Genomic DNA, 11,789 nt, shown 5'->3' with positions numbered 1-11,789 from the left:
TTATTTTTGTAATGATTATTACCAAAACTACTTCTTAGGAAAGCAAGTGATGAAACTCATTCACCTGTTATCTGAAAATATCAATAATTGATAAAGCCTTAGTTGTAACCTCTCCGTAAGCAATTTACATATTAAAGAGACAGGCTTGTAGACAAAAGATTGCAGCTCTATGTGGAGCTCTATGTGGGCATTAGCCTTAAGGGTGAGAGACTAAGATTATTCTTGGTCCCTTTAAATTAAGCAGATGTATCAGAATCCCCACTCTTTCTACAGAATTTAAGTTTCTGAGGAGGGGTCCAGGCCCATGAAGTTTGAGAGGTAATACAATTCCTAAGCGCTCTTGACAAGTACTCTTAAGAGAAAACCTGGATTGTCAGTCATACCAAGTAGACACCCCCTCTGTGTGAGCCCCTCCTTATGGATGCCATTGTCCTGCAAACCATGTTGTTTCTCCTACTCATCAATTAGTACTTTCTATGTGGATCCGTGCCCAGGTCCAGGGAAAACTCCATACCATTCCCACATTCCAACATTTTAAAGCCTGTTGTTAATCCTAGTAAAATCTGGTAATGGGTTTTCTTCCTTCCTTTTGAGTGTGGCTCAGGTATAAGATTTCTGCAGTCTCCTCCTCCCCCACCCCAGCTATACCCCAGGTACCCCCAACCTGCCCTAAAATCTCTATAATTAGCTGGTACCATGGAAACTGGCAGAAGTCACTGCAGGTTCCAGGATTATGTGGGGACAGACTGTTGAGTTTAAAAACACAGTGAGAAACGTTCTCAATGCTCTGAAACTCTGCAGAACTCACGGTATTTTTAATACCCATCTTCCATTGACAGGTTTTTCCCACATGGCCAATATCAGCAATTAGACAAGAGATATGACTTTATTCAATTAATACTTACTGAACACCTACCATGGGCCAGTGCCATCAAATGTTGACAAGGATAAAGGATATAGAAAATAAATAAGACCCTCTCCTGGGCCCCAGGAGGGTGAAGAGTTTTAAGTGGGAAGAAAAATGAATTTGAAATCTAGCACTGGGCTCTGCCATTGATCAGCCATTGTGAGCTCTGGAGATCTCCATCCACTATTTTCTCATTTGTAAAAGGAAGAGCTTGGCCCCATGCATTGGTTCTTATCTATAACAACATGGAAGCATGAACATTGGAGGTTTTTGAAACTTCCCAATTCCAAGGATTTAAACCCAGGTTAGGGGAATCAGAATCTCTGAGAGGAAGGTATCAGGTATGAGTTTCCCACGGGATTCCACTGCACGTTCTGAATTGCACGTCACTGGGCTATGTCATCTCTCAGGACCAAGCTTGCTCAAAAAATTTTCTATATAAACCACATCCAGGCACTTCATAGATGAAAGGTTGTTTATTTACCCTTTCTCTAACATTATGGTTCTATTTTCTGGTTTTAGGGGTTTTTTTGTTTGTTTGTTTTGGTGAGAGGAAGGAAGGAGTTAAACGGAGATGGTCTTCAGAAACTGTTGTCATATTTCTTTGGTAAATAACCTTCTTTCTTGTCATTTTCTATTATTTTTTAAGTCACCACCAATAATAGTCATTAATACAAAGCAAATTCTCGTTTAAAGAACAGCCTTCTGTTTAACAAATAATTTTAGCTCAAGAGTATAAGTGTTTATCGTATTATAATCGCTGAGTTATTTTCCTTTGTTATATGAAAATTTCAGGAAAGTCCTTAGCCAAAGTATAATCTTGCTACATTTATTTTTAATTGAATAACATTTCTGTTATTTGATTTTATTTATGTAATAATTTCCATGATTTATTGCTTTTATTCTCTGTTCCCCCAAGAAGAAAAAGTAAACACACACACACACACACACACACACACACACAAACACACACACTCTAACCAGTTGGGGAAAGATAAAGTTTGAAAACTGGACAAGTATTTCTTAAGTGAGATGACCTGGACCAGAGCACTTTCTTCTCCCAACGGGGCTTTTTACCTTTTAATCATTTTTGTCCATTAAGTTTCCTGTTTCCATTAACGTTGTGCTTTCCCCAGGTGTCTATTGCTGCTGCCTAACTATAAAAAGTCCAACAGCCTATAAGAGACCTGAAATAAGCAGACATCTGAAACAAGGGTCAGGGGTAGCAGAGAATATTTCCTTAGAGATGAGAGTGGAATACATGAAAGAAAAATGACCTCTAATACAGCAAGGAAAAAGGAATTTATTTTTGAAAATTATTTTTTACCACAATATTTATTTTTCCCGATAATAAAATTAAAATGTATTAATAATAAAGTAGAAAAATATAGAAAAGTAGAAATAATTATTTTAAAGATTGTAATAGCCATATTATTCAAAAGCAAAACTATTAATAATTTGATGTGATCTTCTCTAGCTGCCTTTTCTTTCCCAAAGATCAGCTTTGGAGTTTGTTGTTATTTTTTACTTTTTTTCATAGTTTCACATAGTAAAACTAATTTTGATTTCTTTTTTGTTTTCCATTCAAGTGTATAGTAATATACTGTTACCATGCAGAGTTCATAAACATTCATTCATTCATTCAGTAATATTTTTAAGAAGCTAATATTCGCCAAGTATTTTCTGCCACAAAGGAAATGGTGGCCCTGGATTTGTGCAATGTAGCCACCATGAATGAAACAGACAAAAAACCCTTTGCTCCTAGAACTTACATTCTATATGGGAATATAGACAGTAAAATAGACATGCTAAATATATAGTATATTAGTTGGTGATAAACCATATAGATAAAAACTAAAGTAGGCAAGACTGGGAAGGTTGGAAGAGGGTAACAATTTAAAATAATAAGGTCATGGAAGTCCTCAATGAAAAGGTGATGTTTAAGAAACAATATCAAGGAGAATAAGAAGCAAATCAATTATCTAGGGGAAAGACCATTCCAAAAAAAAGCAGGTTTAAATGCTCAAAAGTGGAATTATGTATAAAATGTTCAAAAAAGAGTAAGGAAGCCAGTGTAGTTGGAATGCTTTAAGCTAGAAGAGAGTAATAGGAGATGAAGGCTTGAAAAGAAGGGGAATCTAAACCGTATAGGGCATGGTGGACTGTTGTAAGGACTTCATCTACTATTAAGTAAACGGAACAAACAGTGTTAGGTTTTGAGCAGAGAAGGCACAAGATCTAAATTAAGATGTATTTTTTTCTGTTGTGTTGAGAATAGACTATAGGAGGGCAAGGAGAAAAGCAGTGAGTTCAGATAGAAGGATATTACCAATAATTCTGGCAAGAGGTGGCTTGGTGATAGCAGTGGGCCGTAAGAAGTGGTTATAATCTGGATAACATTCTAAAGTAGAGCCTGCCAGTTTTGCTGATTGACTGGATGTGAGATGTCATGTTAAAATAAGAGTCAAAGATGACTCCAAGATTTTTGGCCCAAGCAATTGATAGGATGGAGCTGCCAAAAACCAGAGAGGGAAGACTACAGGAGAGTAGGTATAAAGAGAAAATCAGAGGTTTTATTTTGGACATGTTAAGTTTAAGATGCTTATTGCACATCCAAGTAGAGATGACCAGTAGACAGTGGGAAAAGGCAGGAGTATGGAAATCTAGAGTGGAGAAAGTGTTTTCAAAAGAAGAGAGAAGTCAAACATTAGTTTCATATGACTTACCAAGTTGAAAGTATGTCCCAATCTTTGGACATTTAAGTTGATACCTATAATCACTAGGTTAAAAAGTCAATAAAAGTAGAAACCAAATCTATTTTACCCATTATTGAATATTTTATTATCTTCCAAATTTTTCATTCTAGTGTTCTCAAAAGTATCCTCAAAGAAGTCTGGTGTATTAGAGTCATAGGCCTGCCCTGGATTTTGGTCCTGATTCTGCCCTTTACTAATCTACTTTTTAATGATTACATTTTAATAATTTAATGTAGTAGCAGAGACCAAATGTCTCAGTTCAAGTATTCTGGGAAGCAGAATGTCAAGACAGGGTTAGAATTGCAAGAGGTGGAATGCTAATTCCTGCTAATTCCTTCAATTCCTGAAGAGCAAGGGTAAAGAAAGCAGGAATAGACAGGAAAGCCTTTACAGGGGTTGGCAAACTTTCTGTAAAGGGCCAGATAGTAAATATTTTAGACTTTATGTGATACATATAGTCTCTGTTACATATTCTTCTTTGCTTTTGCTTTTTGGTTGTTTTACAACTGTCTAAAATGCAAAAACTATTCTTTGCTTACAGAACATACAAAAAAAAAAAAAAAAAAAAAGGATGTGGTCCAAATTTGGTCCATGGGCTATAGTTAGTCAACACAGCCTGGTCTAACACTTGTGAAAGGAGAGAGGGAAGGGAGGATAATTCTGCAGGAAAAGCCTCAACCTGATGTGCAGCTCTGAGAAAGTCTTGGGGCCAGTCCATGGGGGGCTGTGGTTTAAACGATGTCCATAGAAGAGTCCTGCACTGGGCAGAAATGGACAGGCTCTAGCACCCCTGCTGCACTTAGTCATTATCTGGGAGCTGTCCAGCAAAAGTGTGGCTTCAGCTGGAAGGCTGCAGCAGATCCCAATGGCAGTGCAGCTGAAAGCTTTTGGCAAACTGTCCCCACTATGGCAGATTCTTATTTGAAGAGAAACGTAAATAGTGCACCTCCTGAATTTCACATAAAAGTACAGAGAATTAACCAAATAGAGTTTTGTTTGTTTCATATAACAAGTCATCCAGAGGTAGGTAATCCAAATATGGCATGAAGAATCTTTAACACAGCCAAATAACCAGGTATATTCTATCTTCATACTTTATCATTCTTAGTAGGTGGCTTCCATTCTCATAGCTACGTTATGGCTTCAAGACTGCTACTCTTCCTTCACCCTCATTACCTTATTCAACATACAAAGATGAAGAAGAAAAAGAGGAAGAAAGAGAAAGATAGAAAGTAATAGCACGTATATCAGAAAATCAAAACTTTCTCAGAAATCCCCAGTGGAAGGAAAAACTAACTTAACAGTGAGATGGGAACAGTGGGATGAACAGTCCAAAATAGTTCGAGCATATGTAAAACCGTGATATAAGACATGACAGTATTGCAGATCAGTGGAGATATGAAGGATGCTTCAATATATGTTGTGTGGAAATTGGGTATCCATGTGGGGGAAAAATAATCTCTAACTCCTACCATATACAAAAGTCAATTCCACATGGGTTAAAAACTTGAATATGAAAACCAAAACTTTAAAAAAATGTCAGAATAAAAAAATAGGAGAATGAATTCTTTACCATGAATTACAGGATATTTTTTTTTATTATTAAATAAGACACAAAAAGCAAACCATATTTTTAAAAAAGGATATATACAACTACATTAAACTGAAGAACTTCTGTTCATCAAGGACACAGTAGGAACATAAAAAGACAGTCTACAATGGGGAGGAGATAACCAGCACATAGTATATAATAAACAAAGATTTAATATCCAGAATCTAAAAGAAACCCCAATAAATCAATTAAAAAACACAACTCAATAGAAGGATAAGCAAAAGTCATGCAAAGTCATTTCACAAAAGATAAATGATGCAAAGTCATTAAAAGTATGAAAATATGCTCAACCTTATTAATAACCTTAATAATAAAAGATTATTAATAAAATTAATAAAAATGCAAATTTAGACCCAATCATATTCTCTAGATTGGCAACATTTAAGAAGTCTAATAATACAAGTGTTGAAGGGAATGTGGATCAGTGGTGGTGGGTCTCTCTCAATTGGTCCAACAAATTTTGAAATATTGCATTATACTGTAAATTTAAATACCCAAATTCATATAAAAATTCACTACTGGAGAAACTCTTACATATATACAAGGATACACATATAAGAATAACAACTGTTGGGGCTTCCCTGGTGGCGCAGTGGTTGAGAATCTGCCTGCCAATGCAGGGGACACGGGTGCAAGCCCTGGTCTGGGAAGATCCCACATGCCGCGGAAGAGCTGGGCCCGTGAGCCACAATTACTGAGCCTGCGCGTCTGGAGCCTGTGCTCCGCAAAAAGAGAGGCAGCGATAGTGAGAGACCCGCGCACCGCGACGAAGAGTGGCCCCCGCTTGCTACAACTAGAGAAAGCCCTGGCACAGAAACGAAGACCCAACACAGCCATAAATAAATAAATAAAATAATTAATTAATTTAAAAAAAAAAAAAGAATAACAACTATAGTAATTGTAATAGCGAGAAAATTGGAATCTTTTCAAATGTCCATTGGTAGGGGAATGGTAAATAATTTGTGGTATATTCGCACAATGGAATATCTTATGGCAGTAAAAATAGATAGAATATAGTTGTACATAAAATGGATGTTTTTAAGAAATAATTTTGAGTGAAAAAAAGAAAGTCGCAGAGGAACACACTGAGCATATATCATTTTTATAAAACTCAAAACTAGCAAAACTAAAAAATATATTGTTAAGGCATTATAAATAAGAAACAAAACTATGGAAAAACAGAAATGATAAACACAGAATTCAATATAATGTTACTTCTGGAAGAAAACAGTGGTTGGATAGGTGAAGAACTTATAGGCATATAAGTGTTGTTGGTTATGTTCTACTCCTTGGGTTAGGTAGTGAGTGGGTTCCCAGGTGTTCATTATATAATTATTATTCTTCAAAACTTACATATATTACATACATATTATTTGGTTTGCAGCAAATAGTGTATTAGAAAAGACAATAAGGAAATACATTATAAAACAAAGAAATTCTCAGCCAATTTCCACTTTTATGTCTCACTGGATGAAATGGTGTTTCTGTGGTCGCATCTAGCAATGAGTGAAGTTGGGATGTGTAGTATCACAGATGGGCACATTGCTGCCCATGAAAATCAGATTTTGCCTGTCTCATTAGCTACAACACCTTGACCAAGTTTCTAATATCTCTTAGCTTCAGTAATAATATGTGTCCAACTTAACCCATTGGATTTTAGTGGAAGTCAAATGACATGATATACGTGAATGTCCTTTGTAAACCAAAAATATTGAACAAATGTAAAGGATTGTGGTTCTCAGGCATAATTCTTTTGGGGAAATTGAAGCCTTTATCTTGACAATTTCAAGTGCACAGTTGATTGAGTAGAGTCTTTCTCTGATTCTGTATGTTAACCTACCTCATTGTCTGTCTTCCAGATTAATATATAGACTCAGCATTGAGAGTCCCATGTTACAGAATTGAGAAGCCAAGTTATCATAATGTATCATACAGACATGCACATTTTCTGATAATGTGCCTTCTTAAAAAAAAAAAAAAAGGATAAAACAGAAAATGTAAATACAATAAAAATAATGTCTAGATGCAGCCAGATTACTACATATTTTACTTCTTCATAAGATGTTGGAAACAAAGCAATTTTGCTGAAATGTTCAGTGAAACTATCCTCTATTCAATGCAACATTTATTTAGTGTTTACTCTGTGCCAAATCTTGAACCAAACAGAATTGCTGTAGAAAGATGAGTAAAACATAGTCTTTGCCTCAGGGCCATTTTTTTGCAAAAACCCAAACTGGCACCATTCTCACAGTAGTCTACATGAATGATGCCCCCTATAGGCTGTGCAGTGTATAGCCCAGGCCACAAAAACAGAAATAATGGATAAAAAGAAACATAAAAATAAATCAAATAGGATACAAATCAGGTTTGTGGTAAGAACCTTGAATGACCACTAATAATCAGGAAAAATGATTAATTTCATATTCTTCAGATTGGTAAAAATCTTAAAATCTAAATATGCCAAGGGTTGGCTTAGATATGAAGAAAGGAGTGCTCACCCTCATTTATAAGTGTAAATTGATAAACTGCTATAGAGAGCCAATTTTAAAATGCCTAGTAAAAGTTGATCTTTCACTGTGATCCAGCAATGTCAATTTGAGATATGTATCCTTGAGAAGCCAACGCATGTACATATCATGACCGTGTTATAATAGAGGTGACACTATTGATGTTAAAGTACTAAGTGGAGCCCAGAGACAGGAGGAGACTTAGTCTGAGAAAGCTGATAGAGAGGGAAACATTGAGGAATGGTCAAGAATCTACCAGGTGGGCAAAAGAAAGAAAAGCATCCCCAGTAGAGAGCAGAGTGTGCAGAGGTGTAGGGATCGAGCAGTGCAGTGAACAAAATGTGTAAGTTATGGGAAGTGACCCAGTGTACTTGAAGCGAAGAGAAAGTGTAATGGAGATGATGCATATGCAAAGATTCAAATTTCAGATTAAGGAATCTGGGTAGGTGCTTCGCTATCTACAAAGATTAAAACAACTTTTTTTTTTCTGAGAATTAACAGAAAGGTATGGTAAAAGCTCTACAGTTTACAATAATTTTACACTAAACATCTTTTTATACTAGACGTCTTCTGTGACTTTTTTTTATGTCCAATATTCACTCTCCCTTAGTAACAGCATGAAGGTTTGTTTCAGAGAAATATCCTACTTGACTCTCAATAGGTGTGGTTCAAATGGCCTAACCTAACATCCACTTCCAATGGAAAGGAACATCTGTATATTCCATATTCATGCCAGAGCTGTAAATATCATTACAAATGTTACTATAGAATATACAGAAAAATAGCCAAGAATCCCTTAGACATGTATATCTAATTGTATATTTACAGTACATGCCGAGGAAGACTGGAGTGTCTGATGAATTCTTCCTGTCTTATGATTCTTGGTCTTTCTCTTTAAGGAAGAATTTTAAATCCATCAGTGAATCCTGTCAACTCTACCTTCAAAATTTGTCCTGAATCTGACCATTTCTCTCCACCTGCTACTGTAGTTTAAGCCACAAGCATCTCCTACCAATACCAGTGGAATAACCTCCCAAATGATCCCTTGCTTCCAGTTCTGTGTCTTACAGTCTATTCTCCAAATGCTAACAGGAGTCATCCTTTGAAGACATAGGTTAGATAATTCTCCTGTCTCTCTACTGTTCTCAGTCCTCCAGAATTTCTAACTTAGGATAAAACCTGACACCACCTTCCTATCCTCATGCCTTACCACTCTCCTCCTAAATCATTCTGCTCCATCCACTCTAGACTCCTTGCTATTCCGTGACAGAATAAACAAGCTTCTTGAATTTATTGTTTTCTTCCAGAGTCACTTTTCTCCCAGAAGAATCACAAAAATCACTGTATCAGAAAAGGCTTGTCTGATCACCATATACAAAATAGGCCCTATCACTCTCTATTCCCTTGTCCTGCTTTATTTTTCCTTAAAACATGACAAGCATGGCAGAAAATTATATATTTATTCATGTATTAGTGTATTGCCTAGCTGTCCCACTCTGGAGGTGAGGTATTTATATATTTACATATTTTTTTATGTTTGTTCATCATTGTATCACAGATGTCTAGGACCATAGTACCTATCCCATTGTAGAGCTCAAATAATAATTAGTAAATAAGTTAGTTAAACAAATAAATTGTGATAGTTTAAGGCAGAGCATATGAAACAAGTTGGACTAAAAAGATTCCATCCTTTTATTGTAATTATTATTAGGAAAGGAAACCCTCTTTTTCTAAAAGTTGCTAGATGAAAAGAGTAAAACCTAGAGCCAAAAATAAATGAATAAATAAAGCCAACTCTTTGAGGAAAGTAGGGCAGCAAGATGTAGAAAAACAGAACCTAGCAACGTAATTCCAGCCCCTAGATCCAGCCATACCTAGAGCTAGTTGTAACTCTGGACTTTTCAGTTATGTGCACCAATAAATTTCTTATTTTCTTAATGCACTTTCTGACATTTGCTTCTGAAAAAGTCCTGGCGAGTATAATCCTCAAACTCCTCATATACGAATAGGTAAATTGAGATCTGGAAAAAGGAAGAGTTTTAACCAAACACAAAATTACGTTGAAGCCAAGGCTTAACTTTGGATCTTCGGAGTAAAAATCCTGGTCTTTTCGCACTCTATTGCTTAGCTGCTGCACAAATAGATTCAAACCCTCCCACGATCTTAGGTTGTTGTACATTTATAAAACAGCCTAGTATTCAAGCCAGGAATCCTAGGAAATTAAGTAGGTTGAGATGAAGTTCCTGGGTTATTTAATCTTTTTAAATTTAAACTGCTACCTCACTGTAGGGGAGTCCAGCTCAGAAAAAAAAGAAAAAAAAAATCCTCTAAAGAAAATATCAGAATTAATCCTCTAAATCTAACTTAAGCTATAGGTTTGCTAGAGAAAGAAAAATTGCTTTTATAAAGATTTGTTTTTTCTCATAAGTCTTGTAACATTCATGCCTTTCCTCCCACAGTTTATTGCAAGTCATAAATCTTTTAATTCCCTGCAACCTGGTGAATGTAACCCAATCATTGTTTCTGTGCACTACTGTGGACATGACAAACCCCACGAGCTCAATCATGGGACTGTCAGAAAATTATAAGAAAATGTCTAGCTCTGTACCTGGAACACAGTAGATATTTGATATCTTCTATTCTTTACCTACAAACATGAATGTGTCTTGTGTAGAGTACTGTAAAAGATTGTAGGGGAGTTTTCTTAATTTTTATAATTTTCAAGATCTGAGACAATCACCTCTATTGGATTCCCATGTTTTTAAAATATATCAGAAGATGATTAAAATAAAGCTAGAAAATAGTAGCCTCCACATCATATTTTGATTTTACTGGAGAAGAGAAAACATGAAATTTTCGGATAGACTTTATGTTTTAATTCTCATATTTATTACTTTTTAATGATTTGTTTAAAGATATTTTCAAAAACTCGAATCCACTTTTATAAGCAATGTGCTTTATGGTTTATATTAAACTATTTATTATGATAGGAACAATGTGAGTAAATCCTGAATCTGTAAGAACAAATGACTTTCTTCTTGGGATAAAATTAGATTAAAAATATGTTCCTCAGGGCTTCCCTGGTGGTGCAGTGGTTGAGAATCCGCCTGCCAATGCAGGGGACACGGGTTCGAGCCCTGGTCTGGGAAGATCCCACATGCCGCGGAGCGGCTGGGCCCATGAGCCACAATTACTGAGCCTGCGCGTCTGGAGCCTATGCTCCGCAACAAGAGAGGCCGCGATAGTGAGAGGTCCGCGCACCGCGATGAAGAGTGGCCCCCGCTCGTCGCAACTAGAGAAAGCCCTGGCACAGAAACGAAGACCCAACACAGCCAAAAATAAAATAAAATAAATATATATATATACATATGTTCTTCAGATGGACATTAGAGATTTTTTTAAATTAAGAGATAAAAGTAATATTTATTGAATATATCATTTGTATGAAATTGGCATTATTTAACTCTTGGAGTAGCTTATTTATTCACCAATTTCAACAGGGTGTGTTGAAATTTGTTTTTACTATGAATGGCGTTTGAACTCTCTTTCTTTAAAAAAACAAAACAACTTAATTTTGTTGAAAGATTTTTCTGCACCTATTGAGATATATGGTTTTTGTCCTTCAATTTGTTAATATGGTGTAACACAATGACTGATTTGCAAATACTGAAGAATCCTTGCATTCCTGGGATAAACCCCACTTGATCATGGTGTATGATCCTTTTAATGTGGTGTTGGATTCTGTTTGCTAGTATTTTGTTGAGGATTTTTGCATCTATGTTCATCAGTGATATTGGCCTGTAGTTTTCTTTTCTTATGACATCTTTGTCTGGTTTTGGTATCAGGGTGATGGTGGCCTTGTAGAATGAGTTTGGGAGTGTTCCTCCCTCTGCTATATTTTGGAAGAGTTTGAGAAGGGTAGGTGTTAACTCTTCTCTAAGTGTTTGATAGAATTCACCTGTGAAGCCATCTGGTCCTGGGCTTTTGTTTGTTGGAAGATTTTTAAT

Source organism: Balaenoptera physalus (assembly GCF_965194825.1).
Source record: "Balaenoptera physalus genome assembly, chromosome: 4".
Lineage (NCBI taxonomy): Eukaryota > Metazoa > Chordata > Mammalia > Artiodactyla > Balaenopteridae > Balaenoptera > Balaenoptera physalus.
This window is presented reverse-complemented; position numbering follows the sequence as displayed.